Source organism: Mixophyes fleayi, chromosome 3 (genome assembly GCF_038048845.1).
Source record: "Mixophyes fleayi isolate aMixFle1 chromosome 3, aMixFle1.hap1, whole genome shotgun sequence".
In the NCBI taxonomy this organism is placed as follows: domain Eukaryota; kingdom Metazoa; phylum Chordata; class Amphibia; order Anura; family Limnodynastidae; genus Mixophyes; species Mixophyes fleayi.
In genome coordinates, this window is record NC_134404.1 from 239,256,754 (window position 1) to 239,275,578 (window position 18,825).

Genomic DNA, 18,825 nt, shown 5'->3' on the forward strand with positions numbered 1-18,825 from the left:
CACGTGCTTGGCGGCGTATTCTATGCACCTGCTCGGGGTCTAATTTATCTATCATTGCTGAACCACTAACACACAGAAATTGGCCTCAAGATCGCCATGTGATCGTGCCGTATGCTGACTCTCACCTGCATACTCTCTGCCAATTAAACAATGCTATAAAGCTCTGAGTACATCATGTGCCCTGTTCACTGCTGACTGATTTACTGGTATGTTTGCTTTATATATTTTAAGCTAGGGTTTATTTGGTTTATTATTTTTGAAAGTGTCTGATTACTGCTAGCCTATTGTTTATCATTTTATTTTATTTTTTGGGGGGGGTCTGAGTTTTGTATTTTTTGGGGTGTAATACTTTGTTTCATGCAATAGTTTCCTTGGTGGGGCTGTTTACTAGTTTTTTAATTTTTCCTATCTTTTCTTTAGTTTTCCATTGACATTTGTGGGTCACAGTACATTAACAGCACAGGATAACCCTCCATTTTGTGGTAAGTAACATGGGTCTAGTTCTGCAACCTGACATAGCATATAAGGAGAAGGAATAATTTCTTATCCCCCCCCCTCGCCCCCCGAGACATATATATGTGTCCTTTTTTTTAGGGTTTTTTCTTGCTTTGTTTAATGCCTATTCATGTGTCACAATGGCAAACTGTGTTCTCGGTTTTGTGCACAACATTTTTATTTTTAAGCTCCATTATGAGTTTGGCCAACCCACTTGTTGATGTAAGTATATTGTAAATGTTTCCTGTGCAAACAGGAGTGATATTTCCAAAACTATCAGGTAATTTTTTTTTTTAACATCCTTCCATTTCAAATATAGTGTTTCTTAGAAATGGCAGAGGTACATGTGGCAGCACAGAAGGGCAACCAGCATCGACACCTCCAAAATCAGCAACTAGTCCATTGTCGCCGGCCCAGGGAGCGTGTCTTCAGGCCATGTGTCAGCCTCTTTGGGATGTCTGATGCTGAGGTGCTGCATCGTTATCGGCTCCCGCCTCGTGTCATCCTGGACACCATGCGCACTGTGCAGAGTGACCTGAAGCCACAGGGTCTTTTCAGACCACTGTGGGAATTGTTTCAGGGATGTCCCAGAAGTCCTTCAGTCGTGTGCTGAAGGTTGTTCTGGGGGCGTTCCTGTCGCGGCTCAGGCAATTCATACATCTGCCACTCGATGAGGAGTCCCTTGCGCAGATCAAACGGCAGTTTTCCAACATAGCCGTTTTCCCGCACGTCATAGGGCAGTAGATGGGACTCATGTAGCCTTATGTAGCCTTGGCCCCTCCAGTGAGAATGCTGCCAATTTTTTGAATCGCAAGCATTTCCACTCAATAAATGTCCAAGCTATATGTTACGTGCCTCTCCAGATTCGTGACCTAGTAGCTATGTGGCCAGGGAGTACACACGACTCCTTTGCCTTCCGGTAATCAGGGATGTGGCAAAGATTGCAACAGAGGCAAGGGGGTGCAAGGCCGAATGGTGACGCGTGGCTACTAGGGACTGTTTTATTCTTTTCAATAGATATCATATATGTAGTACTTTAAAGTGAAAATATTAGTGTCTTAAGTTTGATAGCTAAGTAAACATATTACAGGCGCATTGCAATATCATTCCCAGGTACATTCAATTGTGATGTTTACCTTAAAATCCTACCTGGACAGCTCCCCATATCAAAAGCTTTTCAAAAGATTAAAGCTTGGGTCAAATTACATTGAGGATATTATGTAAGCTTCTCTGAAGTAATATCTGTGTCTAATTGTGTCTAATACATGTCTAATTGCTTCATTTGCCACTATTTGTCATCCAACATGTTGTCTGTGTTCTTGATGGACCTACAATTATGTCACTCATATTTTTTCAATTTCTCCTTCTTGTCACTCCTTGTAGGAGATAACGCATACCCTTTTCGCCCTTGGCTCCTCACTCCTCTAATGAACCCACGTACGGAGCAGGAGATGGCATACAACTCCGCACATACAGCCACTAGATTGGTTGTGGAGCGGGCATTTGGTCTTTTAAAGACCAGATTCCGTTGCCTAGATTGATCTGGTGGTGCTCTAATGTATGCTCCATCCACTGTGTGTGATATCATAGCTCTGTGCGTGGTGTTCCATAACATTAGGAGTGGGGTTCTTTGGGTGGAAGAGGCCGAGGTTGCTGGCCAGGAGGTGTTAGATGCTGAATCCAGCCATCCTGAATCAGTTGATGCTGTCTCCTTTAAACAATATGTCCTGGACACCTACTTTTCTTGTAAAAAAAAAAATTAATAAAGAGGAAGAAGTAACTAAGAAGTATGTCATTATAGATTTAATTTACACTGTAAGGAAAAATAAAAACAAACAATTACTTGGATTTTCGGGGCCTCCTTTCTGGAACAATGGTTGCAGCTGTTCTTGGATGAGTCTGGCTTCTGGTAACCCGTGATGTAGAAGGCAACAGTGGGGTTGAAAGCAGAGGCCAGTGTAGCCGCAGTGAGTGAGTGTGCAGCAGCCGACAATTGTGTGGCACGGGGTACACGGGGTGCACGGGTGGCATGGGTGTCAGATATGGCAGAAGGGGCTGAGATGGCAGAAGGGGCATAGATGACAGAGATGGCAGAAGGGGCAGGTGGAGGTAAATGATAGTTGTTTGACGGATTGTAATGTGCTTATGGGTCATTATCAAAATATTGGTTGCTTTGGTAACGATGGTGATGCATTTGGGGTCTTACGCTAGAAACAATAGGACCTCGAGAGGGGAGTTGTTCAACATGTGAAGACGGGTGCACGCAATAGGCTCTACTTGTGGAACGATAATTAGGTGAGGTGTAGTATGATTGATAGATGGGACTGAGAGATGGAGAGAAAGAAGGAGGAGAAGATCCCTGTTATATGCGTGCAGCAGGATTGGTGATATAGATTGCAATAAGGTCAGTGAGACGTGTAAGGGTATTGTTGATAGAGGTAAGGTTTAAGTCCAAAGTGTTCTCTATACGGGTGAGGCTACTGTGTAAAGTATGCTCCATACGGGTGAGGGTTGTGGCAATATCTGTGGTGTTGGACTGAATAGTGGTATTTGTCTCCCGAATACTGTGATAGCAGGCGTGCAGTGATTCCTGTTCACTGACTTCTGGTTCTTCAGTCATCTGATGCTCTTCCACATCACGTGCCTCTTCCACCAGCTCATCCTCGGAATTTTCTCCAGCTGTATTGGCCCCTATAATGACAAATTGAAAATAAAAAAGTTAATATCGTGTTAAGGCAGATATTGTGAATTGTTATTGTGCGCATGATGTGAAACGATACATTGTCAATACAATTGTTTACTTTGGTGTGTGTGGTGGTTAAAATATAACCTCTTTACTTCTCACTATATGTAACTGCAGATATGTTTGAGTTTAGTTTTAGGATTTGCTACTTAAAGCCCAATTAATTTTTAACAGATATATATATATATATATATATATATTGTAACAAAAGGAGGCATTTAGCTGGCAATATGCAGAGAAAGCAGGGAAGTAGAGTAAAACGTTGGCACAGTTATGTACCTAGGTGGAGATTAAACCAGGTAAAAACATATGTGTAGTAAAAGTTGGTTTACTTACAAGATTTAAAAAGCTGCTTCCTCTCAGCAAACAGACAGGGTGTATCTGAAAGTCTAAACAGAGCCAGGGATGGGTGTGTCCTTTTTAAAGAGAAGGTGGGTGTGTCACCTGTCCATCAAGCTAGGCCTGTGGGAGGAATGTCAGGTATAAAACCCTGCTTGTTTTATTGTTCAGGGAGATCAACGCTGGGATAGCTGGCTGATCTTGACAGAGAGCTGGACTATGTATAGTAAGCGTTTAGGGTCTCCATAATTGCTGTGCAAGTATACGGTGTCAAACAATTATTACCATCCTGACAATAAAGAACCATAAAAAGGAAGAAGTTGTACGCGTGTGCTTCACCAGTAGCGGGCTCTTGCCACAAGATATATATATATATAATATATATAATATATGTGTGTATACACCTGGAGCTGTGATAGGCTTGCTGACGGGTGAGCTACGCCCAGTGTCAATGCGGTCCACAACTTGCACCATCTCCGCATCTAAACAGGCCCTGGGGGTAAATGTATTAACATGCGGGTTCTTCAACACCCGCGAGTTCAGTGTCTTCGGCGATTAAATTTAAAGCGGCGCTGCATTGTAAAGGGAAGTTTCCCTTTACAATGCAGCGCCGCTTTAAATTTAATCACCGAAGACGCTGAACTCGCGGGTGTTGAAGAACCCGCATGTTAATACCTTTACCCCCTGGTCTCCAATGCAGTTAGTTCAAGTTGTGGCGGAGGTCCACCGCCTGTCCTTTGTGCATGCCTCTGGTGCTCTGTAATTTTGTCTTTAAGGCAACGCTTAAAGTCTTGCCACCTGTGTGCAAAATAGACACATTAGAAAGATGAAATTATCCCCTAAACCTTGACACATTTACTATAAGAACAAAGAGCTAATTGTTTCACGATTTCATATTTACCTTTTCTGGACCTCATTCACCTAGCGTCTTATTAGAGCCACGGCATTGATCTCATTTGTGATTTCTTCCCATATTCTTGCTTTGGATCCTGCTGAGAGCTGACGCGTTGTGGAGTGGAGCCTATCAACAGCCAATTCCACCAAAATGTCAATTTCCAATTTACTAAAATTGGGCTGGCGTGTTTTTTTCGCCCCAACAGATGATGAGCCGGAAGGCTGATTTGCTTCTTGTTCAGGCATGTCTACAAATTGAAATAAAATAAGTTTAGTCCATCACTATACTAAAAGGCCAGATCTAGGCCCATGTTACTTACCACAAAATGGAGGGTTATCCTGTGCTGTGACCCACAAAATTCAATGGAAAACTAAAGAAGAAAAAAGAAAGTGCAATGATTCCTTCTCCTAATATGCTATGTCAGGTTGCAGACCTAGGCCCATGTTACTTACCTCAAAATCAACCAATCAAATCCTATTCCCGACAGCAAAAACTTTGTCCATGCATAAATTGTCAGGGCCGACTATCGCATGCAGTGTAAGTTTTTAATTGCTACCGGTGCGTTCTCTTGCGTAGGCGCCAGAACGCTAGGCCCCCCAATTGGCTGAAAAGTAATTGACAGGTGAGTCAGCCATCTTAGTAATGGTTCCGCGCTGGACGTGCAGACGCACCGACGTGCACTGAGAACTAATAGGTAAGCAGGATATTAAAGTGTCATTTGGGAGGCAAAATGAGAGCGGCGACATTCTCACGTACCGAACGGCGGGTTCTTACAGCAACGCTGGACCGTTGTTTTGAACCCGCAGGGCGGTATGTGAGTAATGAAGAGAAACTGAATTTGTATAGAGCAGTACGCAGGTGTCTGCGCTTGCAATTGGGAAGGCGTCGCTCCATCGTCCAATTGCAGCGCAGATGGAATTACAAGTAAGATAACACATCATGCTCTCCAACAGGATGCCAACGCAGCTCCCGACACCACCGCCGCAATCAACAAGAGGTGGTCCCACAGGAGGCGGCAGGGGTGGAGGCGGCAGTGGAAAGAGAAGAGCCACAGGAGGAGTCAGCGGTGGCGGAGGAGTCGGCGGTGGAGGAGGAGTTGGCGGCTGGTGAAGACCTCAGCACTTCACCACTGCTCTTCCAGAGCCAGCCTGAACCCCCCTCTCAGCAGCCACAGGTGCTGGTGGAACAAAGTAAGTACATGGTAATTTTCGTATTGTTGAGCTTTTTTTTGTTTTTTACGAGATAGACGTAGGACATGAGAAAGTTTTCCCTGCCCATTCACAGTAGAGGCCATCCTAAGTTCCCCAATGGGAAAACTGCCCTCCCCCCCCAACTTCTTGTCTTGTGTGCAGCTGGCTGTCTTAAAAAATGCACCCTAGAGGGTGAGACTCTGCTTGCCAACATTTTCAAGGAAGAAAATATATAAAAAAAACAACACACAATTATACTATATACCGTATTTGCCGGCGTATAAGACGACTTTTTTGACCTGAAAAACATGCCTCCAAGTGGGGGGGTCGTCTTATACGCCGGGTGCCAAACTCAGGGGTCTCAGGGGTGCCGCGGGCCAGCCATAAAAAAAACCAAACAGAAACACTTACCAATCCGCATGGCGCCGGGACCCAGCATCCTCCTCTCTCATGCAGCCTGTCATATATCAGTGACAGGCTGCGTGAGAGAGGAGGATGCTGGGTCCCGGCGCCGCGCGGATTGGTAAGTGTTTCTGGGGTTTTTTTTATGGCTGGAGCGCGGCAGAGGGGGCAAAGTGAGAGAGGGAGAGAGGGACAGATGAGAGTGACAGGAGGGGGACAGAGGAGAGTGACAGCAGAAGAAGGTAAGTGTTATTAGTATGTGTTATGTTATGTTTGTTTTATGTTATGTCATGTCAATGCAGAGTGTGTGATCAGCATATATGAGTGTGTGTGTGTGTGTGATCAGCATATGAGTGTGTGTGTGGGGGGGGGGCAGTGACTTCATGCAGTGTGTGTGTGGGGGCCAGTGACTTAATGCAGTGTGTGTGGGCCAGTGACTTCATGTAGTGTGTGTGGGGGGGCCAGTGACTTAATGCAGTGTGTGTGGGGGCCAGTGACTTCATGTAGTGTGTGTGTGGGGGCCAGTGACTTTATGCAGTGTGTGTGGGGGCCAGTGACTTCATGCAGCGTGTGTGTGGGGGCCAATGACTTAATGCAGTGTGTGTGGAGGCCAGTGACTTCATGTAGTGTGTGTGTGGGGGCCAGTGACTTCATGCAGTGTGTGTGTGGGGGCCAGTGACTTAATGCAGTGTGTGTGGGGGCCAGTGACTTCATGTAGTGTGTGTGTGTGTGTGTGTGGGGGCCAGTGACTTAATGCAGTGTGTGTGTGTGTGTGTGTGTGTGGGCCAGTGACTTCATGCAGTGTGTGTGTGGGGGCCAGTGACTTAATGCAGTGTGTGTGGGGGCCAGTGACTTCATGTAGTGTGTGTGGGGGGGCCAGTGACTTAATGCAGTGTGTGTGGGGGCCAGTGACTTCATGCAGTGTGTGTGGGGGCCAGTGACTTCATGTAGTGTGTGTGTGGGGGCCAGTGACTTAATGCAGTGTGTGTGGGGGCCAGTGACTTCATGCAGTGTGTGTGTGGGGGCCAGTGACTTAATGCAGCGTGTGTGGGGGCCAGTGATTTAATACAGTGTGTGTGGGGGCCAGTGATTTAATACAGTGTGTGTGTGGAAGGTGTGCGGAAGAGGGGGTAGTCTTATACGGCGAGTATATAACAAACTCTATAATTTTGAGTGGAAATGTTGGGGGTCGTCTTATACGCCCAGTCGTCTTATACGCCGGCAAATACGGTACTTCTTATTACTCCTACATTCAGCAGAATTAAAAAAATGGGGCCAGTTTTTGGGTAACATCCCATTTCTGCACTATACCGAGCTGGCAAGATGCATACACATATGTACAGGAACCTAGACCTTGCATTTTACCACATGAATGTATGAAGAGTGCATTAACTAAATTGTTGTCTTTCATTTTATGCAGCAGATGAAGAGTTGATGGGTCCCACCAAACCACACAGCTAGAGGCTACTGATAGAGCTGAAGAAAGAAAAAAATATATAAAGAAAAAGCAAAAAAAGTTAAAAAAAATGAAATATCTAAAAAAAATGTTAGATACATTTTTTGGAGTTGTAAAATGTTACATCAGCATCATCATCATTCATCATTTATTTATATAGCGCCAACATATTGCGTGTGCGCTTTACAATTGGGGACAAAAATAGTAAACTAATAAACAAACTGGGTAAAACAGACAAAAAGGTGAGAAGGCCCTGCTTGCAAGTTTACAACTATTGGACAATGGGAGTTTGACACATGAGGTTAAGTCTACATTTGCAGTCGGCCCAGCCAGACTGCAAAAGTGACTCATAAGCTAAATGATCCTTTCACACAATAATGTTGGTGAAGGGTAGTTGTATAACAGGTGGTAATAGGGTAATGTCAGGGCTGCCAAGAAGAATTCAGGGCCCGGGTACAACAAATTCATGGGGCCCCCCCTCATAGTCAAATAAGCCCCAAAAATTTTTTGCGCCGCCTTACGGCGGCGCAAAAAAATTTAGGTGTATGGTCATGCATTCAGGGGCGTAGCTAGCCAAACGGCGGTGCAAAAATTTTGGGAGGTGTGGTCATGCATTTTGGGGCGTGGCAAACGTGCCATTGGGGCGTGGCTAACATAAAAACCACTAGGCTCTCAATTCGCCGGAGCGTCACATATGTTCAAGCACTCCTGACTTTCAGGACATCTACCACCACAGTGTAGTATACAAACAATGCAGTGTGTACACAAACAGTTCAGTCTTGGCCTACACCTTACATTGGGCACAACATTCACCAAAAATTGGTATTGTCCCTACTAGAATCACAACATTTCACATACTGTCCTGCTCTCTCCTACCTGTTCTTCTCACTTTCTCCACCTGTGGCTGCATGTTTCTTTAGTTGCGGCTTGTCTGGATCCTGGAATGCTGGGGGCCCTATTTGGAAAAAAATAGCTACATTTAGATAATTCCAAACAACCCTGGCGTTAAATCAATACCATCCACGATTAATAATTAGGCCTTCCTCCAGCTCCAATATTACAATAATGTGCCCCTTCATCATCGCCATGCCTTATGATCACACTGTGCCCTCCATGCTGTTTTTGCCCCCTTCATCTGGCTCCCCTTCATCAGACTATACTATGCTGCTCCCCCCCTTTTTCAATCCCACTGTGCCATGCCTCCCCCCCCTTTGTAACCCCACTGTGCCATGCTGCCCACCATTTTTTAACCCCACTGTGCCATGCTGACCCCTGTTTATTAACCCCACTGTGCCATACTGCCCCGTTTTTTAACCCATCTGTGCCCCTCTCATTTTTTCACCCCCTCTGTCATGCTGCCCCCCCCCCCCCGTTTTTAACCCCTCTGACATGCTGCTTTCCCATTTTTTAACCCCTCTGTGCTCCCCCTCAATTTTTAACCCCTCTGACATGCTGCTTTCCCATTTTTTAACCCCTCTGTGCCCCCACTCATTTTTTAACCCCTCTGACATGCTGCTTCCCCGTTTTTTAACCCCTCTGTGCTCCCCCTCATTTTTTAACCCCTCTGACATGCTGCTTCCCCGTTTTTTAACCCCTCTATGCTCCCCCTCATTTTTTAACCCCTCTGACATGCTGCTTTCCCGTTTTTTAACCCCTCTGTGCTCCCCCTTATTTTTTAACCCCTCTGTCATGCTGCTTTCCCGTTTTTTAACCCCTCTGTGCTCCCCCTTATTTTTTAACCCCTCTGACATGCTGCTTTCCCATTTTTTAACCCCTCTGTGCTCCCCCTCATTTTTTAACCCCTCTGACATGCTGCTTCCCCGTTTTTAACCCCTTTGACATGCTGCTTTCCCGTTTTTTAACCCCTCTGTGCTCCCCCTAATTTTTTAACCCCTCTGACATGCTGCTTCCCCGTTTTTAACCCCTCTGACATGCTGCTTCCCCGTTTTTAACCCCTTTGACATGCTGCTTTCCCGTTTTTTAACCCCTCTGTGCTCCCCCTAATTTTTTAACCCCTCTGACATGCTGCTTCCCCGTTTTTAACCCCTCTGACATGCTGCTTCCCCGTTTTTAACCCCTTTGACATGCTGCTTTCCCGTTTTTAACCCCTTTGACATGCTGCTTTCCCGTTTTTTAACCCCTCTGTGCTCCCCCTTATTTTTTAACCCCTCTGTCATGCTGCCCCCCCGTTTTTTAACCCCTTTGTGCCCCCCTCGTTTTCCTCCCTTCACTTACCTTTTCTCCTCTCTTGGTCTTCTCTGCTGCTCTGTGCTCCATTGCTCCAGACTGACTGAATGCTGGGCATGACATGATGACATCACACCCAGCATTCAGACAGTCTGAATAGAGCACAGAGCAGCAGAGAGGAGGGATGCCGGCTCCGCGATCAGGTGAGTATGTTTTGTTTTTTTTTTAAACTAGCCTGCTCCCCCCACCAACGACCGAGCCCCCCCCCCCCCCCCCCCTGCCAAAAAAAAAAAAAAAAAAAAAAAGAAAAGGAAAAAAAACGTTTTGAAAAAAAATATTTGAAAATTAAAAAAAATCAGCAGCGCAAGGGCCCGGGCCGGGCCCCCTGACATGCCGGGCCCGGGTAATTAGTACCCGCTCCCCCCCCCCTCTCGGCGGCCCTGGGTAATGTAGTGAGGTTATGAGGGTGGTTGAAGAATATTATAAGCTTTTCTGAAGAGATTGGTTTTCAGAGAACGCTTGAAAGCTTGTAGACTAGAGGAGATTCTTATTGTGCGAGGGAGAGAATTCCATAGAGTGGGTGCAGCCCGGAAAAAGTCCTGTAATCGGGAATCGGAGGATGTAAAGAGTGTGGATGAGAGATGCAGATCTTGTGCAGAGCGGAGTTGCAGAGTTGGGAGATATTTTGTGACAAGAGAGGAGATGTATGTTGGTGCAGCTTTGTTGATGTTACATGTTTTATATTGATTTCATTTGTATATAAAAATTGTTTAGCTAAAAGAAAAACGTGTGTGTGTGTGTGTGATTTGATTTACCAATTTTTATTATTATCATTATAAATTTAAGTAATGCTGTTGGTTAAAAGGCAATGGAGAAGAGGCCAAGCACGGTACAATAGGGTCACACCTCACATCCGGTTTATAATGTAATAAGCCAAAAACACATATCAGTTATATAATTTCTACCAAACGTGCACCATTACAGGTTGTTTTCTTTACCATGCCATCAGAGGACTTCTGCAGTGTAGTGGTTGTGATATTCCCCCATAGCCTGAGCTACCTTAGAAGCAGGAGGTGTAGCTGTTACAGGGCCCACAGCTGGTGGCGGCCTGCCTCCCCTGTATGCATGTGAATTTATCACCATTAGGGGATAATGATCATGCCCCCTCAATGGTCCATCATGTACATGGGGGCATTAATGCCAGGCTTAGTGGCAAAGTTTGCCAATTGTAGAAATAACAACCAGGGCAATAGGCATGCTGACACTTTGGGATCCACAGAGACCATTGGTGGTATAGGTAAACAAAGTAGCATAACAAGGGGAATAGATATTTTACTGTTAATTACAACCAGCACTATATAACAAACAAGGGTAGTTGTTAAAACATAAATCAACACTTGAGAGATACACCAACGATGCAACTATGGCAATAAAAGGCATAGCGTTCACTTCTGCAAGTAATGCAGAACTTACTACTATTTGCTGGCGTGCACGGCCGTAAACAGGTATGATAGGAACATTTGCACCAGAAGTCATTAAGCTGCATATGTGACAATACGCGTCTTGTTGACTTCGGGCGTTCGCAACAACCAGATACCTGCATTGGTGCAGGTACGTGCGCTGCGCTCAGTATGCGTGCCTTAATGACTCAGGCCCAATATGATTTAAAAACATTTGCGTTCTCTTACCGCTTTTTAACCTCAGTGATACCCCAATAGGTTTCACAGCATTGGCCTGCTTGGTAAAGTCCTCCCAATTGCAGTGTTTCCCAGGGCGGATAGCTGGCAGCTAGTGTGGTGCAAAACTCCATCAGCACCTCAGCCTCTTTGTAGCCGAAGTTGGGCTGCCTAAGTTTAGCGGACACTTGACTGGGGCTAGGCATCTCTTCCTTAGAGTGGGACATTCTACAAAATCACAAGATCGTATAATTCCAACATGGAGACTGAATCACAAATAGGCAAGACACAATACTTACCTCTTCAGCTTTATATAAGGTCTGCAGATGCGCATTCCCCTACCATTTGTTGTGTGTGAACACGCCCCTAATTGCTTTGGTGCAGTCAACTATTCTGATTGAAGGGAATATGACAGGTACTGCAACATGGACAAGTGAAAGGAAAGTTTATCTGCTGTTTTACATACGGTCTTGAAGTGAACTAAAACTTACGTTTCTCTGCACACACGTGTCTTGCAAGCCTATAAAATGAGGAGAATGTTGAAAAACCTCATTCACTTACAAACATAAGGTCTGCTACTTTCTTCAGGATGGAGCTGAGGACCCTGACCAGAGTGATGGACCTTTACTTGGGTCAAGCCCCACAGTACGCGGACAAAAATATAGCCTATAAAACTGCAAAACATTATTTGCAACACAGAGTAGGCACAAGGTGGTCTGTTGCTCAGCCTTGTAATACCCTTCATAGTACAAATCACAGGGCCTGCTTTGTATTAGTGGTTTGTCAGTATAATGCTTAAATGTGTGATTACATTCACTTTAGAATATGTAATTTTAATAAGCCTTCCATGTCAAGTTCATAATGCAAATGGTGTAGAGGTACAATGCACAAAAGAAAAAGAGGACTGCAAACGTTTTCTATTGTTGTTGCAAGAGCTGCACAATCTTCAATGTATCCCTCCTTGATTACTATTGTCAATTTGTCAGTTGTTGTCGATTATTGTCAGTGTTTTAGTATGTTTTAGAATCCTATACCTATAGATTGATCCTATTCTATATGTTAACATGGTTCTAGTATGATATTAAATGTTGTATTATTGTGTATCATATATGAATTTATGAGAATATATATTCAATAAAATAGACTTTTTTGGTAACATGTGTTTCTGTATACAGTCTTTCAGTCACTATTAGCCATATCTATCACCCAAATGAGGTCTCATTCATCTTGCACCAAATTCCACAAACCTAATATTATCCCTCCAAAGAATTAAGGCTTCTTTATCTCAAAAGTGACTTATAGATTTAAGTATGATCCAGTTGCCTATATATTTTTCAAATAAAGTATATATGACTGATGTATGATCTCTTCATTGAGGCTATCTGAAGACATCACATTCTATTTAAAAATACAGAAGTATTTTTCCAAACAAAGACACAAATTCGAATGCCTCCCTTTGGTTTTGGACCACATTTAGTAGCTAACAGAATAAGGATATAAATTCATTTTTAATGGACTGGAATAATCTATATGCATCATTGAGAATCAGGATTAACAACACAGAACTATAAATAAGGATAACACAAAGAAAGCTAGAACTGAGCCTCAATAATCTCCATTTGAATACAAAAGACATTGGATTCATCTTTAGTGCTACTGGACAAAACACTGGTTTATAAAGTATAAACTAATTACCTATTGTGACTGGATCACTATTAAATAACTTTTGGTATAAATTTATTTAAAGCAAATAGCGCAGTGCACTTATTTATATAATTGCACGTGCACTTATTTTTGATATTGTATATATTGTGAGATAGGAAATCGTTACTTCTGAGACATGGGGAAGAAATTTGTCTCTTGTTTAACCTTGCTATAGGATATGCCTATTTCTGATGTATATATCTGATACAATGAGCCTTTGTTTACAAAGCCTCTTGTGTATTGTGATGTGGGAAACTAGCTTGTTTTTGTTGTTCTGTGTGAATATGTATTCTGAATTTTCTGATGAAAGGCCCCATGTTAATTAGATCTTTTGATGTGTGAAGGTCCAACATTGAAGGCAGGAACTTTTAATTAAGACTGGCTCCTGGATTCTCTGCATCTGAAAACCAGGTGTAGGACATCACAGCATTTCTAGAATTTTACATATAAGTGTAAATATGGCTAGCTTTCCAATGCATGTAAATCCATGTTTGTGTAAATAGAGTACATCCTGATTCTAAAAATAACATGTGTCCAAATCTGTATAAATACACTGACTTGAACACTGAAATGTATCATTCTGATGTTCCATCTGACCTGATCCCCCTGGTACCTTCAACTAGGGTGAGAGCAAATAAACTTCTTGCTTCAAGACCCTGCTTGACAACTTCTTCAATATTGCTGTAATCCTGTGACCTGCCGATTAGACTCTAAAATCTAATCCATTCTCCAGCTGTCTGAGGTTTAGACCCAAGCTTTTCCAGTACCACCACTCTGCCTGCTACCCATGCAGCTCTGGTCCGTGTGATAGGCCAGGGAGGATACATCCACAGCAACCCGGATCCATAGTAAGAGGTCCGGAGTTACCAGCCCAAGTGTACCAGCACAGGAGTACACTAGCAGTGACAGTTAACCAAAAGGAACGTGGTTCTGAGCACCATAAAGGAGTTCAGTGGTGGCAGCATTGTAAGCCCCTCCTACTGCGGCAAGAGGGCGCATTTGGGATAACGAAAGGGAACGTGGCAAAGTAAGCCCAGCCGGTTCCCAGTAACAACAGACAGGGTGGCATAGGCAGTCCATCCTGTCACACCTATTATTTCCTGACCTCTATATGAAAGTCACAGCAATCACCTGAAGGACATTTAGAACTCATTTTATGTGGTCACTGATAAATTTACAACTACAGTGACAATATTGTTATCTTTTATTTAAGATCGTTTTACATCACTAATCCCACCATACCGACACAGAACAGATAATTTTTTATTCATACCATTAGTCATTCTTGGATTTTTACATAGAGATTGTTACGAGCCGCCGCGGCTCGCTTCCTGGGTCCTCTGGCGTCCCGGCCGTCACCTTGACGACCGGGACGTCAATTCCAGTTCCTGGTTGGCCGTTGCCAAGGCAACGGTCCGACGCTTCTAATCTGGCGCTGCGTCCCGGCGGTACTAGTGGCCGGGCGCATGCGCGCAATTTAACACAGCCTGTGGGCTGATTAATGTAATTAATTATGAGGGCTGTGTGAGGCTTAGAGCTAGGCTCTGATTGGTGGCTTGTGGTATTTAGGGCAGTGAGGTCTGCAGCCTCACTGCCGGTTATAGCGTTCTGCCCCCAGTCCTGCTACCTGCTTGTTCTCTCTGTTTGGTTATTGCTACCTTGGATTGACTACCCGTGTTTTGACCTCTGCTTGTTCCTGGACCAGAGAACCTTCTCTTCTGACCTTGACCTTTTTGCCTGGATTCCGGATTTTGCTTCTTTGCCTGTGTGTCTGACCCTTTGCTTGTCCCTGGATTCTGTATCTGTGCTAGTGACCTTTGACCTTGGATTCCTCTTCACTACAGCCCGCCAATCACTCCACTCCTGGGTGCTCCTTTAAGTCAGTATGCGTTACTCGACCCTCGGTCGGCCCGCAGCCAAGTCTGTCCCCACCACTAGGGGATCCAGCGAACTCCGGGCCTTAAGAGTAGTCCTCGAGTTTAACTGTACTGGCTTGGGAGTTCCTAACAGAGATAGAGACTATAATTTAATAACTAAATTAGTCAATTGAGCGCATGATTGTTGCCATTATTGTTTCTATAAATGGTGTAGAATATTTGTAATTGGGCAATGGTGGAGTGTACTCTAAATGTGATGTTTAGTTCAACCCCAAAATGATATCTGTTTATCTAGAACATAATACTCGTTAAAATACTAATGTGTGATATTTCGTCAAAAAGAACACAGCCTCCAAGTGGAGAAAAGGGAGGAATCAGAGGAGGAGCCCCTGGACAAACCTCAGGAGGCCCAGCTGGAGAATAGAAGGAGCACATCCCAGGCTCATGAAGACGAATGTATGTATCTTGATGTAATAATCTAGCAGTATATTTTAGTGTGCTGTTTCTGCAGAAAACTATACATACACAGGTGTATGACTTAATGAGCCAAATAAGTGTTTGTCTTTAAATATAGCAACTCCCACAATACATCTGCATGCGTCTCCAAAATGCAGTCCTCTGGCTAGTACTGTGTTAACACTATGATGAATCTTTCAGATCATTTCTATTAATATAGCATCTCTGAACTCTGCAGAGCTAGAAAAATGTGTGACCAAAAACCATAGATATGAAAGATATGTTTATAACATGTAATAATGTTGTCATGTTAAAATATAGTATTTAACTTTTTTGTTTGATTTTTTTTCCAGGTGCAAAACCAATCTCTCCCTGCACATTTTTATTGAAAAAACGAAAATATATTTTTATAAATATCTGAATTTGATTTAAAAAAAAATAATAACTTTGTTGTAAAGTTTGTTAAATGTTTATTTTTGTTGTTTTTTTTAAAAAAAGTTTGTAGCTTAAAAAAACCATTGTGTGTGTTTTATTTTTGCAAAGCAAATGTGTAATAATGAGATATATTTGTTATTAAAAGATATGATTAAGTAGTTATTGTTAGCATGGAATAGTACAGATTGATGAGGTAATCCAGTGAAAGGCTTAATATTATTTATATGTCAGCGAACATCAGTGTTTAGGAATAATATGGTCAATTAGAGTAATTAAGGAAATACATAGATGTGCGTTCAGATGTGAATTAAGAGTATTACACATGTAGTGAAAAAAAGTGCATTTGCTCATAAAACAATTATGCTGACATGATATTTACACCTTGTAAGTAGGTTACTAACGTATTCACAACTGAAAGTATTGCTCAGATTCCTTGGATTTAAATATGGGCATACATACACACAAGTTACATGCTCTTTTTCACATCTCAAGTTACGTCCAAGTTACATTCAGATTTGAATAAGACCCAATATGTTGAAGATGGGATGGCATGGTTGTCTTGCTGATATACTGTAAAGATCAGCTAAATTTTAGCATATTTATTATGTAGCATGTGTTACAATTGAAGAAACTCTGAATGTGAAACTTTTTACCATTTTTGGTATTTGCACCACTCTTAATATTAGAGATGGTCTGGCTCGGTTCTTTTGCGGGCCTCAGAAGTGAAAACGAGGCAAAACATCATTGTTGCATCGTCGGATCTCGTGCATTTTGGATTCTATAAGTACCACCCTCCACGGCAATCCAGCGCCATTTCACAGAGAGACACACAAGGGGTTCTTGGCAGTCTCTAGTGCAGTTGGGAAGCATCATATCTAAAACACAAAGAGGAGGGTGACAGTTTTCTTAAAAGTCTCTTATAGCTCACACAGAAACAGGAGAGGTCCATTGCTCCATTGCTAAATGTCATTGCTGAAATAGAAATAATAGGGCTGCCAGTGTTCTTTAAAATCTGCATTCATATTGTACTGTGGTTTTATAGCTCATACAGAAACAGGATAGGTCCAAGTTTTGTTGCCAGTCTACAGTCTACGTGGCATTGCTCCATTGCTGTTAGGAACCAATCAGCCAGTACAGCAAAACCCGGAGTCTGCTCCGAACGCCTGGTGTTCATTGTTGCCCTAGTGGACAACAGGTTTGGCTGCAGACAAACAGAGGGTCGTGAGATGTGCACTGGCTGGGGAGAACCCAGGGATAGAATTACCGAGGCCGTAGAGTAGGTAGTGCAGGAGGGAGTCAGGAGAGACACTGAGTGGAGGGTGTCAAGACTAATATATCACTCGTGGCCATTGGAATCAATAAAGGAACAGTTGATGGAGAGGTCCCCTGATACACAGCAGCTTCTGTACCGGTGCTTGTCCGGAAAGGAACGGAACTTGCAGTGATAGGTAAAGATGATGGAACCGAACGTAGGCAGTTGCCAGGGGTAACTACAACCCACAGTACCGGTGAGAGTCCGGAGATTAGAGGGAAACAGTTCCTAGGTGGTTGCCAGGGGTAACTACAACCCACAGTACCGGTGATAGCCCGGAGATTAGAGGGAAACACTTCCTAGGCGGTTGCCAGGGGTAACTACAACCCACAGTACCGGTGATAGTACGGAGATTAGAGGGAAACAGTTCCTAGGTGGTTACCAGGAGTAACTACAACCCACAGTACTGGTGAGAGTCCAGAGATTTAGGGGAACAGTTCTTAGGCGGTTGTCGGGGTTAACTACAACTACAGGCACAAAGTGATATATGTAAACAGTCAAAAGTACCTGTGGCAAGGTTGAGTCCGAAGCCAGGGGGAGATTTTTGAAATCATAGCACAGTGATGCTGCAGGGGCTGCGTCTCCGTATACAGGATAGGATGAGCAGAGGAGCTGGAGATCATGCCGGAGCCTGGGAGCACGACTTTACAGGGGTCCGGAAAATAGCTGGGAATAGCAGGGTTCGTACACAGGGAATCCAATGGAGAATAGTCAGGAACCGGATCAGGTCTGGCACACGGGATATGCACACAGGAGAAGAGTCAAAGTAGAGCCGAGTCGGTACACAGGGAAATCAAATGAAGCGTAGACAGGAACGGAACCGGTCTGGTACACGGGGATACAACAAGCCGGCAGGAAACAACAGGAACAGTTAACAGGGAAAGCACAAGGGAGCAGAACACTATGGTAAATGTATTACTGGCAATCCTGCAGAAGATTAGCCGGCTATTTAAGGAGAGCAGAACCAATAGGCTGCAAGTGATAATGAGGAAGCCAGGTGAGTGGACTAAGAGAAACAAGCTGGCCAGTGAGGCACTACATAGGAAATGACAGCATGATTGAGGGAAGATTCTGACAGAGAACAGACCTAACTGACCCTATCTAAGACCTATCTAATCTATCTAGCTAATCTATCTGCCTATCTGATCTACCTAACCTATCTAATCTATCTAAGAACTAAACTAACTACCTATCTAAACACCCATGGTGGCTATCTAACTACCTACCTAAATACCTACCTACCTACTCCTAACTAACTATCTACCTATCTAGCTAACTCTGACAGAGTGCCCGGTGAGTCATTACAATTGCTAATTGTCGTTGAAAAAGAAATAATAAAGCTGTCAGTGTTCTTCAAATCTGCAGTCACATTGTACTATGTTATTATAGCTCAGACAGAAACAGGAGAGGTCACAGTGTTGTTGCCAGTCTAGAGTCTACGTGGCATTGCTCCATTGCTAACTGTCATTGCTGAAATGCAAATAATAGGGCTGTCAGTGTTCTTCAAAATCTGCAGTCACATTGTATTGTGCCATAGTTCACCCAGAAATAGGAGAGGTGGCAGTGTTTAGGGCTGAAACAGAAATTCAAATATTAGGATTGGCAGAGTTTTTAAAAGTCTCCAGTAACATTCTACTGTGCTACAGCTCATACAGAAA

At 43.6% G+C, this 18,825-nt stretch overlaps 1 long non-coding RNA gene across 1 annotated transcript; it reads left to right on the plus strand.

Annotated features, from left to right (window-relative positions):
* Nucleotides 1–418: 418 nt before the first annotated feature.
* LOC142142912 (uncharacterized) lies at nt 419–15,864 on the plus strand. The gene is made up of 3 exons (XR_012689392.1): nt 419–482; nt 15,307–15,420; nt 15,774–15,864. It is a non-coding gene; the product is annotated as an uncharacterized LOC142142912 (long non-coding RNA).
* The last annotated feature ends 2,961 nt before the right edge of the window (nt 15,865–18,825 follow it).